At 39.3% G+C, this 14633-nt stretch overlaps 1 long non-coding RNA gene across 1 annotated transcript in view; it reads right to left on the bottom strand.

Moving 5' to 3' along the window:
* Nucleotides 1-13510, bottom strand: part of LOC107127294 (uncharacterized) — a 31615-nt gene extending 18105 nt beyond the window's left edge. Inside the window, exons 1-3 of the long non-coding RNA XR_001484958.4 lie at nucleotides 10766-13510; nucleotides 9792-9839; nucleotides 7465-7502 (exon numbers count right to left, since the gene is read on the bottom strand). This is a non-coding gene — a long non-coding RNA (uncharacterized lncRNA). The remainder of the gene's footprint in view (nucleotides 1-7464; nucleotides 7503-9791; nucleotides 9840-10765) is intronic.
* Between the last annotated feature and the right edge of the window lie 1123 nt (nucleotides 13511-14633).

Below are 14633 nucleotides of genomic sequence, written 5' to 3' on the forward strand. Positions count from 1 at the left end.
AAAAAGTTTGAGTCTGTTTCTTCCAGGCCCCCTGCACTGGTGATTTGTTCCTGGCACAAGCACAGCCTTAAATCTTCACCCTCAAATTAGAATTCTTCTTCTGAAGTCTCACATGCTGGTGAAGTGAATGGCTCTGGCATCAGAATGCCTGGGTTTAAATTTTAGTTTCACCACCAACTAACAAGCTGTGTGGCTTTGGGCAAGTTAGTTAACCTCTTTATGTTTCAGTTTCCTCCTCTATAATAGGGGGAAAATATTGGCACTTACCCCATGAGGTTACAGTGAAGACTGCTTGAATTAATACATGTAGAATTTGAAACAGTGGCACACAGTAAGTGCTCTATAAATAAAAGGCATGCTGGCCATTTTCTCTTTGCCCTCCTCATCCCTTCATAAATCCATCCTCATACTTCTCTGCCTTGCTCGGGGCCCACAGAAACTGACCTCTCTAGACTGCATTCCCCAACTTCCTCACCTCTGGCTTCTAGTTGGGTTTGCCAGTAGATTGTAGGGCAGGAAGAAACAGATGTTCCAGAATTTATTCCTCCCTGTCTTTGCTGCTCCTTTTAGGGATCGGGTAGTGGCTGCATTCTTCTATGGCTACAGTTGGAATGGCAACAGTTCCTGATAGGCAGCCCCTCTCTAGAGCACCCATTTTCATAAGATTTCTCTAACACCATTCCTTTCTCTTGCTTTTCCAGGCCTTGGGACAGTAACAGCTCCCAACTGTTGCTAATTCCTGGGTGCTTCACCATGCTTTGTTGGTTCCCTGAAGCCTGCCCATGTCTCTCTAAATTGTCTCTTCATTAAATGTTCTCTAGTTAATACCTTTTGAGAGAGCCAAGTGCTTCCTGTTGGGACCCTGACTGATGCAACTGAACATTATTAATATATGTGTCCTTTTGCTCATAGCAGTATTGCAGTCAGAAGAAATTGTTGAGCATAAAAGTGATCCTTTTATTGAGCATGCAAGGTACCAGACAACTTTCAGATTCTTCTGAATTATGAATGCTTCAGGTTTGCTAAGCCATCTAAGAATCACACTGGTGAAATCTGAAGGATGGAATTTTTAGTTACTGTTTTATTTGTGCATCAGGAAATCTGCTGCTTAGAAATCACACTAAGCTTTGGATTCTTTTAAGATTCTTGTCTGCTTATACACTGTCTTTGTTCAAAGTGTTCAAGAAAAATGCCGGATTGTGATTTCTACTAAATTTATACCAGGCGATAGTTTTGAGTCAATTAACTATTCATTTACTTATTCATCAAATATAAATTGAGGGCCTGCTCTGTGCCAGGGGAACACACTGCTGGGGAAAATATTGAAAGCAGAAAACAGAGGCAAGGCACAGTCCTTGTGGAACTTAACTTTCTAACTAGGGGGAAAAATTTAATTCTCTGAATGAATATAAACATACATACACACACACACAAACACACACGTGGTAAAATTATAGGTGTGACAGTGCCATGAAGGGAGGCACATGATACCAAAAGAGTCTTTAATAGAGACATATGATCTATCAGGAGATAAGGGAAGGCACTCTCAATACGGTGACATGAGATAAAACCTAAAGAATAAGAATGAGTTGATAAGGGAGAGAATTTCAGAAAGGGGAAAGAGCATGTGCCAAGGCCCTGTGGTGAGTGTGGGCTGTGGTGACAACTGAAGGGATCAGTGTGGCCAGAGGGCAGGAAAGGGAATACATGATGAGGCTGAGAGGAAGCTGAAGGCTAACAGGATGGGGCCTTAAAGACCATGTTCAGCAGTTTGTCTTATTTCTAAGAGCAATGGGACACCATTGGAGGATTTTTAAGCAAGAAATGATGGGACTGGGTTTTGAGTTTTTCAAAAATCATTTTGTCTCTACAGGAGTTGTTGTTCTAAACTCTAGGATTCCAGACCATAAAAACAAGTTGAAATAAGAATAGAGAATGTTCACTAGTTTCTTTGCAGGTGATTAGATAGGAGCTAAAATAATTCATCCTAACCAAAAGGATTCTTCTCCAGGCCTCAGTAGTGACAGGTAATTTCAAGATGTGATCGTTATACGTGTCTGTTTCTAATCAATCCCTGATTCTACATTTTAGCAAGTCAACACTGCTCCATATTTTTGTAACTTTCTGGTAATTTTCATGTCACAGCTGTCACTGGGCTCCCTGCTGGACCCAAGTACACATAACTAATTAATCAATCAATCAAGGAGAAGAGAAAGTCATGTCTGATGCTACAATGAGGATCTTTGCTTGCTAAACTCAATGACTAGTTTAGGGTAGGATTAAAAAACAAGGAGGCCTTCTTAGGAAGCAGAACTTTCAGATTTAAAGATAATTCCTAAGACTAATGGTCTTGTAATTTAGAGTGTGTGCACTGTGGTTACCTTGCTGGTTATTCCATACTATCAAGGGAAGCAAATCTATGGCTGGAACTCCCATTGCTACCCCATCATCAATATGGAGGGAGGCGGGAGGCAGAGAAAGGGAACAACAGGGAGAGGGAAGAATTCCTGGGTTAGGAGTCAGGAGTCTGGATCTAGCTCACCCACTAATCCACTACCTACATAAACTTGGGCAAGTCATTTTAGCTCACAGGGCCTCATTTCTTCATCTGTGAAAAATTAGTCCTATTGAAAGTAAAGAGAGGAATCCATCAAGGGAAGCAGTCACAACTTCAAGTATGGATGGACATAGGATGCCTGCAGACTTGAGTCCTTGGCACTCTGGATGCAGAAAGCTGACTCTGTTTACCCACAGCTGACCATGTTAATTAAAGTTTGCTGCTTTACCTTTTCAATAACCAGGAGGAACAGCAAAGAAGGTCTATCTTACGTGTTTCACTCATCAGATTAGGTCTGATTCTTCTGCTCCGATAGATAAAGCCTAAAGCTCAGTGGTGCTTCCCATTAGAGGAGTATCATGTAAAATATTTGCACACATGAGGCAGTGTACCTGCAGAACCAGCCTAATCTGGTTCAATTTTGTGTAATAAAATGGTGACTTGTTTTTCAGTTGCCATGGAACCCACGTTGCAAGTTATGTAACCTGAGCATACCCAGATGAGTGAAGTGCACAGCCATGGGCAGAACCTAGGTACTTGGACCAAAGAACAGGGTTTGAGTTAAGACGTGAACACCACATGCTGGCGTGATCCATGATCCAATCAGATTGAGCCCTGGCATCACCCTCTGGTATGATCCAGTCAGATCACACCTCCCAGCATCACTTCATTGCAGGATCCAATCAGACCATATCTCATTACCCTCTACCTAAAAAACCTGCTCCACTATCCAGCTCAGGGGGACAGATTTGGGTGTTGCCTCCTGTCTCCTTGCCAGTCAATCCACAACAAGCCTTTCTACAAAAACCTGGTGTTTTGGTGTTGGACTTTCTGTTGCATGTGGGTAAAGAGACTGAGTTTGGTTCAGAAACAGCAGCCATCTTCCATTTTAAGTCATGCATCCTGGAATACCTGACCTCTAAGATTGTCACAATAAATAAAGAGTAGATGGGGGAAGCACATCAGCTTTCAATTGCCGTTGCCCAAAAGTGACACACATCACTTCTACTCATTATACATTGGGTAGAACTAGCCATATGGCCCAGTCTTTGGTCCATGGGAAGCTGGGAATAGTAGACTAAATGAAATTTAGGTGAGCGTGGTCACATGACAACTCCAATCAATTTGTAGAAAAATACCTGGATACCTGGTGGAAAAGGTACTGAGTCTGATCCAAATTCAGCAAGGAAAAAATGCCATGCATATGCTAGGGCATGGTGGTATACTGTCTGTGTGCACTGTGGTTACCTTGCTGGTTATTCCATACTATCAAGGGAAGCAAATCTATGGCTGGAACTCCCATTGCTACCCCATCATCAATATGGAGGGAGGCGGGAGGCAGAGAAAGGGAACAACAGGGAGAGGGAAGAATTCCTGGGTTAGGAGTCAGGAGTCTGGATCTAGCTCACCCACTAATCCACTACCTACATAAACTTGGGCAAGTCATTTTAGCTCACAGGGCCTCATTTCTTCATCTGTGAAAAATTAGTCCTATTGAAAGTAAAGAGAGGAATCCATCAAGGGAAGCAACACATTTTTTCTTCAGCCAGAATATACTTTTTATCTTTTTGATGTCTCTGAGAAATGAAATTAGTCAAGAAGAGGTTGTGTGATTGGTATAAACTAATGGGAAAGGACATTGGAAAGTCTTTGGAATATTTTAAGCTGTCTACGAAAAACTAGTAAATGAGTAACTACTTGAGAGTTAGATGGAGTTCTTAACCCAGTATCCGCAGGCACTGAGAAGTCATCTATGGGGCTTCTGGTGGATCTAACTAGCAATATAGATTGCAGATGTGTGTATGCTTGTAAAAATGTAAAGTTTCTGGCTACTGTGGTCACATATAGAGCTAGGAGTGCACATAACCCAAAGGAAATAACAGAGATAAGAGCAAACATTTTGCTCCCTGGAATCCGCATCCTCAGGTCTGCTCACCTTGGCTTAGGGAAGGAGGATTTACTTCAGCAACCGGATGCTGCCCACCTCCCGATGCTGCCCACCTTCCCCAGCCCTGCCTACGTAACTCCCTGGACTTGATTCATTGCTCATCCAGATCTGTGGCACCAATTACATTTCACATAACAGCTGGTCTGCCAATCCCAGACACTCCAAAAACAGTCTGTCCTATTGTTGCCTCCATCTAACAAGACCCAGGAGATGGGAGAAGAAATCTTCTAACTCTGATCTTGAGGGTATGTCCAGGGGTGTCAGTTTTCTCCACTGTAAAACTCATACATTGCACGGCGTGCTTTGTTTCCCAGATTTTTAGGATCCATTTCACTAGTGGTAAGTATTTTAATTTAAATCACAGGACATGCAACCTGTGATTTCATAAAAACACAAATAAAATTAAAAATGGAGGAAGAAAAGAGATCAGAGGAAAAGTGCCTGAGTAAAGATTAATTTCTACCACATATGTTTGTTAAAAATATGTGAGTATGTCTTGTACTAAGCACTTTCCACATCTGAGTGCACCTTTGCTATGAAGGAGGAACAGTTACAAATGGAGAGACGGAGAAGGCAGAAGTTCAGTCATGAAGCCGGGATTTGAATCCAGATGTGTCTGACATCAGAGCTCATACTGCCTCCAAACCACACAGCTACACTTCCCCACAAAGCACTGAGAGAAGATGACAGAAAAAAATCACAGAGAAAGCGAGTCAAAGTTGAAATGGGTGGGGGGGGGACAGGGGAACAGAGGGGCAGGACAGTGGTGGGGATAGGGATTGGAAAAGACAAAAAGTAAAACCTTCCTTGTGGCCCCAGTGGGTCGAATAGATTGAAAAAGCCTCTCAGCAAGGAGGTGTTTGAATGACACATTTCTCCTCAAATCTGAAGGGCAACAGGGTGGTGGATTTGTGAGTCTCTGAGAACCTGCACTGTGAGATGGAAAATGATCAGATGAGTTTAGCGCTTTGGAAAACAGACCAGAAGCTCCTGCCGGCAGAGCCAGCAGCACAGGGAGGCCAGGCAGGCACTGCAACCCGTAGTCATAAAAAAAGATTTTCTGGAAAGCAAAACGCTGAAGACAAACAAGGGTGGAGAAGGAAAGGCCCTACTACTAAGCATTCTAGTTCCTTCTTTTATAATAAATGTTCATGAGTGCATTTTTGACCTAAAAATTTCAGTCCTTGTCTCCACATATCCCCACTGGGGGTTGAAGACCCAGACTCTGGTGCCCAATGCTGTACCAGAAGAGTCTCCTTCTGAATGCAGAGGTTTCATCCTCCTTTCAGAAGAATTAGCCATGCTTTTAATTGCTTCAGACAATTTCGGGTGGTGATAGAAAAATATAGACAGTTTATCAGAATGGAAAGGTCCTTCTTGAAATCACAAAAAAATTTTTTTCTCATGACAAGTTTCTTAACTCAAGACAAAAGAAAAAGCTGAATGAAGTGACTTTAAAAGAAAAAGGTAAAGCAGTTTTTCTGAAACATGGGGGTTGAGACACTCCAGTGTTTCCAGTCAAAGAAAAACGTGATATATGCCAGACTTGTGTGATGCTAAGCCTAAGTGACTGCAAATTAATTGAAAAATATCCTGGATAACTTGAGTTGCAGTGAGCCCATCAGGTCGCTTCGAAACAAAGGCAGAGAGAGTGCTTTTGTTTGGTTGCAGGTGCAGATGACCTTGCAAGAAGCACACTATAAATTGCTGTAATTGTGGGATGATAAGCCAGGTTGATAGATTTCTGTCACTCTCCCTCAGTAAAAAATGGGCTCACCTTCCTGAAGTCTACAGAGGCATATACATCAAGAAGCACATCATTGCTTCTGAGTTTCTGAGGCAAGACAGGTTTCTCTGTCCATTTACAAACATCCAGAAGGAGTATCCACATTTTGCCTATCCACAGGAATTCACCTTTATTGCAGCATCATTTTCGTATCTTTTTCTTGAAGTTTTATTCCATTTCTCTTTGTTTCTAAACGTGAATGTGGCTTTGGACAATAACATCCTGGTGTGATTAGGAAACAGGGCCAGTAGGGGAAAACCCCCCAACAATGGGCTTATTTCCCCTTTGTTTTTTAGACCAAGTAAACATAACCAAAAGGGACATAAAAAAGGGAAGGAGGATGCTTATTGATCACTTTGTAGGAGCAAAGCAGAAAGACTTAAGGAGTCCTGCTGTGAAGTCTCTGCTGCTGCAACATAAAGTAGAGTGTTGTGGCTCAGGCAACCCTAGACTCGGCTGTCAATAGAAAGACCATGTTAGAATTTATAGCACATATTCTGTACTTTATTTAGGAAACATTTCTGTTTTTTTTTTTTTTTTCTTTTCCATTCAGAAAATAGCATGCTGCAGCATAGAAACCCTTCTGCTGTTTCCTTGAGCCAGTGAGAAAAAAAATTCAACAACATGGATGTTCTTTTGTCTGAAAACCAAGGGTTATGATTTAGGGGTACACACTGACGCAGAATCCTTAGGAAATGTGCACGAGGCGTAGTATAGGAGTTAAGAGGCTGGATTTTGGAATCAGATAAACCCGGTAGTGAACCCCAGCTTGGCTGTGTAACCTGGGGTCTGTTATATGATTTCTCTAAGCCTCAGTATCCCTGGGTGCTTCAAATAGAAGCACTGTTACCTCGCTGACAGGGTTAAAATGAGGATTAGAGATGATACAGGAAAAGTGGCACAGTGCCTAGTGCATAGTAGCTCTAAAAAAAAGGTGTTTTTCACTCTACAAAGGAGCACTTTAGTGTACAGATGTGCTTCTAGCAGTATCTATCATGTCACATGAGAAAACAGCATAAAAAATAGAAAAAGTACTCACTCAAATAAACATAATATATATAGACTTTGGAGTCAGACATCTCCACAGAAGCTCCACACTAGCTATGTGGCCACTGGAAAGTAGCTTAATTCCCTCAGGTCCCCTTTTTCTTATCTATATGTTAGAAGTAATACCTTCTTCATAGAAATATTGTGAGGAGCCAATGGTGTCTCTAAAAATAAACAAACAAGTAAATAAATAAACATAATGTCTGGCACATAGTAAGCACTCAGTATATACTTTCTCTTATCTTCCTTTCCCACTGAAAAATAATAACAAGAGACTATGAAGAGTGTATTATTCCTGACTTCCAACATTAACTCTATAAATTACATCCACTATGTTTTCTAGAGTTTTAAGCAACAATTTACTTTGTACATTGTATTAGTCAGCGTTCTCCAGAGAAACAGAACTAATAAAATGTGTGTGTCTGGAGAGAGATATTTATTTTGAGGAATTGGCTCATGTGATTATAGAGGCTGGCAAGTCCAAAATCTGCAGTGGTCTGGCAGATTGGAGTCCCAGGATGAGTCGATGCTACAGTTTAAGTTCAAAGGCTGTCACATGAGAGGCCCAGGGAAGAGCTGATGTTGCAGTTGAAGTCCAAAGGCAGCCTGCCAGAAAATTCTCTCTTGCTCAGGGAGGTCAGTCTTTTGTTCTATTCGGGCCTTCAACTGATTGGATGAGGTCCATTCATACTATGGAGGGTAATCTACTTCACTCAAAATCTACAGTTTAAATATCAACCTCATCCAAAACACAAAAACAAAGAAAAACCTCAGAGCAATATCTAGAATAATGTTTGACCAAACATCTGTGTGCTAAGACCCAGTCAAGTGGATGCATAAAATTAACCACCACACGTATCTTTAATCATTTCAAAGAGACTCCTCTTTGAAAACAAAGAAGGGCAACCAGCTGATTAAACCAGGTTTGAGAAATTAGAAATGAAACTGTTGATGGAGAAATTCCTTTCTTCTATTAGCCTTGGATCCTTGGGGTTAGGGCTGGGACACAGGATGGATGGTAGTGTATCCTGATTTTTGTAATGCAAGATTTCAGCATTTTGTTCTACCCCACAAAAGTTCCTATCCCCCTTGGACTAAAAGATGAATGTCTCTATCACTAAAGTAGAGTGTCCATCACTGACTTTGCTAACATAGTTCATGTTTGTTACTGCCCTTCCAACATGATTTCTATAACAAATAGTAAGAGAGATCTAATGTTATCTGATTCTAGCTTAAAGATAAAGGGGAAGTCTAATCTTCATGTGACACGGCATATTCTTCTAAATATGGGAAGCAGTATGCATGGCATTTTTTGGTGTTTTTTCTGTAACTGTATACTGCATTTCACATGCACCAATTGCTTTGGGACTGGTGGTAAAATAGCTATGTAAGTTGTTTCTAAAGGCTGTATTCTGAAACACCTTTCTAAATGCTCCGCTTAATTTTTTTCCCACACTGTAATTCATTGGTGGCCTTTTCTACAATGAATTGTTGGAATTAACCAATAAATCAGCAGGAAAAGACATGCCAATTTCCTTCCCAGTTGATAAATTACAGTGTGGGCTTGGCATAGTACGTTTTATTTTGTGAGTGTGTCCGTGTGTGTGTGTGTATGTGTGTGTATTCTCCCCTTCCCCCAATTTTCTTTTCAAGAAATTCTGGAATATTGGAGCTTCTATTTTGCTTGCCAATTTTAATAGGCAATACATAGTATTCTATTTCTATCACGTATTATAAAAATCTGTTAATCTATGGGTGATAGTTATTGACAATTAGAAAATAGTATTATTCCAGGTTTGCTCATATGCATTTGCTATAAAAATGATTTGCTTTTCATTCTTATACCCAATTTGTTTATGTTCATCAGAATTTCTCTACCTCTCAGGCCTCAGTTTTCTCAGTAACTAACATGTTATTACTGTATTTAAAGAGCAGTGTTTCCTATTAATCCACAGGTCAGTAACTGTAAATAATGCTGTAATCCTCTTTCTTTAACAAAATATTAATGTAGTAAAGAAAATAACATTTCTTCAGGGTGGGAATGTTTAATAATCTATTCTCATGAAATATAAGAAATCAACCCTGTGCCCAAATATATTACCAATAAAACCCTCAGACAAATCTACTTATAAAATGACAATGCTGGTCAGTAACAGCAATAAAAGTAGCTTAGTGTCCCTCTTGGGAAGCCATTCTACTATCTACATGTACAATGTGTTTTCTTTACATTCCTCTCTTATTACTGTGTGGTGATATAAACAGAGAGGTCATTGTGGATCACCCAGGCCAACCTGCCCTGAGAGCCCACCATCTACATGGTCTGGCTCACTTCTATGAGGTAGAACCTCTCACTTCTTAGATTCTTCAGGGCATAAGGTCAAGTTCTTAATTGATCAAGTAAGAACACAATATTTCAGATGGTTTTGGAGATGATTGATTGGAAAGTGACTTACCCAGTGCTGAGTGCGAAGTAGCCCATTGGTAGGTGTGCATTCTTTGTTCTGCAAAGAAGTGACAAAAGCCTTAGAGAGAATGTTGGGAAACATTGAAACTAATGGAGGAGAAAAAGGAAAAGTAGTTAACAAAACCCAAGATAATCAAGAAAAGACAGGGCCCAGGAGAGACAAGGCCATGGAAAGTCAAAGGAAGTTAATGTTCATGAAAATTTCATGACACAGTCTCTGAGAGCAAACAGAGTCTAGGACAAGAGAAACTAAAATGTTCTTTTCTAACAGTTTTTTTAAAATAGTGTGCCCCTGTGCTCTGTCACCATACAGGACCAGCATGTTAACACCAGGGCCAGACCTTTTGAATAATTCAGTCTCCTGACAAGGAGTAAAATATGGAATATGAGAGAGACCTGGCTTAATAGAAAAATCACATTAAAAAAAAAGATCTGGGAGTTGAATTGAATGCAAGCTCCAGGTGAGGCACCAGTGTAAGACAGAAAAAAAGAGAAAGATACAACATGAATTAATAGAGAAAGGACATCATTAGCAAGGGAGATTAAAGTGATGCGCTAATAGATTAAATATGAAATGCTCTGGCCCACATTACAGGTGAAACTCTTTAGGAAGGACTTGTACAATTAGACTGTGACCAAATGAAAGCAGCCGAAATAATGAGAATGTCCAAAAAACATATTAATTGAGGAGAAGTTCCAGAAACAGAGAATGCTTCTTTAACCTGTAAGTTCCAGAAACAGAGAATGCTTCTTTAACCTGTATATCAACAAAAGTCTTAGCAGGAAACAGAATCCAGCTCAGATAATTCAAGGGACTTTAATGAAGTGGCAGCTTACAAAGGTGTAGACAAGGTTAAGGGATTCATGGAGGAAGGACTATTGGACAGGAACCATAGTCACAAAAGGACATAAATACAACCAAAAATGTAGATACCAGTAAACAGCAAGAAGGAAATTCCCTACCTCTTTTTCCTTCTGATCTCCAAGTTCCTCTTGGTCCTTTCCTTTGACCAAACCGAAATGGGAATCAGGTGGCAAGAGAGCCTGTGTTTCTCTCTATAAGGTTTAGTTTCCTGGGACCTATACTAGGGCATACAAGGCAGAGAATGGATCACAGACAGTGTTCAGGAAGGAGAACCAATGGAGAAAACTCAGTACAACTTGAAAAATAACAGACCTCAAATATTTGTAGAACTGAACTATAGAACAACAGTTATTCATCAACAGTTATCATAGGGGAGCAGTATATTGACTCAGTGTACTGAAGAGCATGCTAATGATACAACCTACCTAACAAGGAAAGGGCCTGCCACCTAAATTAATGAGTTCCCTATTTTTATGGAGTTGATCTGTAGTTGGATGGTTATTTGCTTGGGGAATTGTAGATGTAATTTCTGCTTAGGGTTCTTCAAATTCAGACACTATTATTCATGAGCCTTTACTATTTCCATCTTTCTACCAAGATCAACCTAGTGTTTCCTTAAATATTATAATTCTTGTCACTCTTTTTTTTTTCTAATAATATAGCCATCTAAGCTTCTTGGATTGCTAAAAATGTGGGAATTGATATCTCATGTTGAACATTGGCTTAAACATTACAGATAATAGCAAATTCTGTTGCCCAAAGGTGAATTATTCTCCTTCTGGATTACCTATGACATTTGGCTGCCTTCCTCCATTGCTTTGCATATTTAATAGGCTGTTTTTTAAAATCACTGTCACCTTCCCAAGAAAGCTACACTAATTGTTCCCCTTGTTTTATGTCTGTCAGATAAGCAAACTTGCCTCTTGTTTCTGTCTCCAGAAAATGCTTTCAGCCAATGCAATGTTAGAAGGAAACAGTCAACATATCCATGTGGTTTTATAGCAGAGGTACAGGAATTAGGAGAGACACATGGGCTCCCATCCTGGATCTGCCACTAATTAGCTTTCTTAAATTATTCAAGTCACTTTAATTCTCCAGAACTCAAATGTATCATCTGTATAGTTAGGGGGTTGAATTTGCTTATCCTGGAGGAAAAAGGTTAAAGTCTACAGTTCTAGCTCTGTTTTAGAATCTCATACCTTACGAGAAAGAATTTGGGTTTCCAATTCCCCAATCTCCTCACATTTGATCCCCTCTTGATTCAGGGCTTGCTAAAACAAGCCTATAAAACATCACTTAGTTTACTGTTCTTGTATTATCCTTGCTAATCTATCCCTTCAATTCACAGGGTGGATAATGGAAATTCTCTTTGTATCTCTGTAAACTAATCTATTATTGAAAACTATTATTGAGAATTTATTTTAATTTGCAGCCATTTGCCTTCTTAAGACAAAGGAATCTATCGAGACAACATATTGCTCACAGTACAGGACCAAAAATCTTTTCCCTACCCTACCATCCATCCAAGAAGGGCTTGAGTAACCTATAAAATAAAACCTAGTTTTTGGATCAGTACCACGACTGTCTCTTCTACCCTAAAAGCATCACCAAACACCTGTTCAGATCTCCACAAAACATAGTAACCTCTTTTGTTGAACTGAAGGTCACCTGTTTCAGAAGCCATTGTTTGTCTTTGACACCTAGTGGAAGAATGAGGATGAAGCAGTAAAGAGAGCCTCAAATAAGCTGTGGAGGAGATATTTTTCAATGGAGATTAGGACACATCAAACTGTGGTCACTATGTATTGAGACCAGAGTTAGTTCAAGAAGTTTGAGCTAAGGAGCACATCTCTTTTCTTGACCTTCCCTCCAATACTGGGGGCTCCACCCCAGCATGGAAATCTTCCTGGGATGTTAATTTATTCCTCTTTTTGATCCAGCTCTATTAAACAGTCCTTGATGGCTATCAGTGAGTTAATCTAGTAAATCATACCTGTGAGCTTAATTAATGTTTATAAAATTCCTCAGTATCTTGGAACGAAAGGAGGTAAATGCTCAAATTAGAAAGTGTAACTATTATTATTGTATGTGTGTGTTTTCCATTGAACCTAGACCTCAGTTATATGGCATTGACGGTCCTGAGACTCTGAGATTCATTAATTTCAGCTGACTCTTAGGAGGACTTTGCAAGACTTTGCAAATGATCCTGGGAACACCTCATTTCAATTTCTGTAGAGTACATTATCTTTACTCATTAAAAAATTATCACAGTGATGGATTCTGCTTAATTTAAATTGACTTCTTTGTGGGGGGAAAAAGGCAATTAAAGTTAAGAAAATTTAAAAGGATTCCTAGGTGGGGGAAAGTATTTCAGTGGGACAATAAAATGGCAACTTGACACTCACACAACGTGATTCTTGTTTTCTCTGATTAGAGAAAACATTCTCTCTGAGCTACTCTCTGAAGGCTTTTAGGCCAAATTGGTGAACTTGTGCTATATGGAAACGGTTTTGTACCAACCCTTTAAAAATAACCAAAGCAGATACTTACCTCTCAAAGTAGGAAATTAACGATAGTGTCTCAAACTGATAAGCAAAAATAAGGTTTATTGTTTAGTGAGATGGAAATATCTTTAACATAAGAAATGGGGTGACCAACAAATAATACACATTTGTCTGAGACTACCTTGGTTTTACCACTAACTGTCCCCCCACCTCAGGAAACCTCTCAGTTTTGGGGAAACAGGAACTGCTGGTCACCTTTGAAATAGATATGAAGTTTAAAAGTGGTTTTTCAAATATTTTTGCAAGACAGAAATCTTAGCATGGCATATTTGACTTAGGCTAGGTTTGACAGATAAAATGCAGGATACCTAGTTAAATTTGAATTTCAGATAAAGAATCATTATTTAATATAAGTACATTGCAAACATTGTCCCAACGATTGCATGGAACATGTTTATATTTAAAGGTATTTATTGTTTACCTGCAGTTCAAATTTAACTGAGCATCTTGTATCTTTATTTGCTAAATTTGGCTACCCTAATTTAGGTGCCTCAAAAGAACCAAGAGGTGGGGAAAAGGACTAGAGCTTTTCTTTCTAAGCTTTTCAGTACTCTTCGAGTTTTAAATTATCTAAATATATGGCTTTGACTTAAAATTTACAATTTAAATATAATACAATTTTAGCAGAGAAGAAGGAAGGTAGCTGTACATGGCAGGGAAAGTAACATTGAAGCAGGAAGAACAAGTGGTGAATGGGGGACAGAAGAAAAATACGGTAGGTTGAACATTATTTTGTCAAGCTGATTCAGATAAAGGCAAGACCTTCTAGAGGGTCTGTTTTTTTTTTTTTTTTTTTTTTTTGCCTTCTTCCTTTTCTTCTTCTTTCTTCCTTGTTCTTCTTAGGTTTCATTAACTTCATTTCTAGTCATTGATTATTTTCACCTGAGTTCTTCCTGGCTACTCAGGGTTTTTCTTTTTGTTCTTTTTTTTTTTTAATTCCACTTAAGCCAGATTCTAACTTGACAGTTTCAAATATTTTTCAGAAGGTAGAAATTTGGCATTGCTTATTTGATTTAACTAGGTGCCAGGTGAAATACAGGATGTCCAGTTAAATTTGAATTTCAGATAAAGAATAATTATTTAGCATAAATATGTTGCAAACATTGTCCCAACTATTGCATGGGACATGTTTATATTTTTAACGTATTTGTTATTTAACTGAAATTCAAATTTAACTGGGCATCCTGTATTTTTATTTGCTAAATCTGGTAACCCTGGTTTAAGTGTCCCTCTCCCTCTCCCCGCCCCAGATGATATTTAGGGTGGGGAAATGATCAGGGACTGGAATCTAGAAGAGTTGGATTTGTTATTTAACTTCCCTGAGCCTTGACTTTCACATTTGAAAAATGAGAGTGTAGATCCAGATGTTCTCTCCATTCATTTCCAACTCTAAAATGTATAC

The sequence above is a fragment of the Macaca fascicularis genome, chromosome 14 (assembly GCF_037993035.2).
Source record: "Macaca fascicularis isolate 582-1 chromosome 14, T2T-MFA8v1.1".
Lineage (NCBI taxonomy): Eukaryota > Metazoa > Chordata > Mammalia > Primates > Cercopithecidae > Macaca > Macaca fascicularis.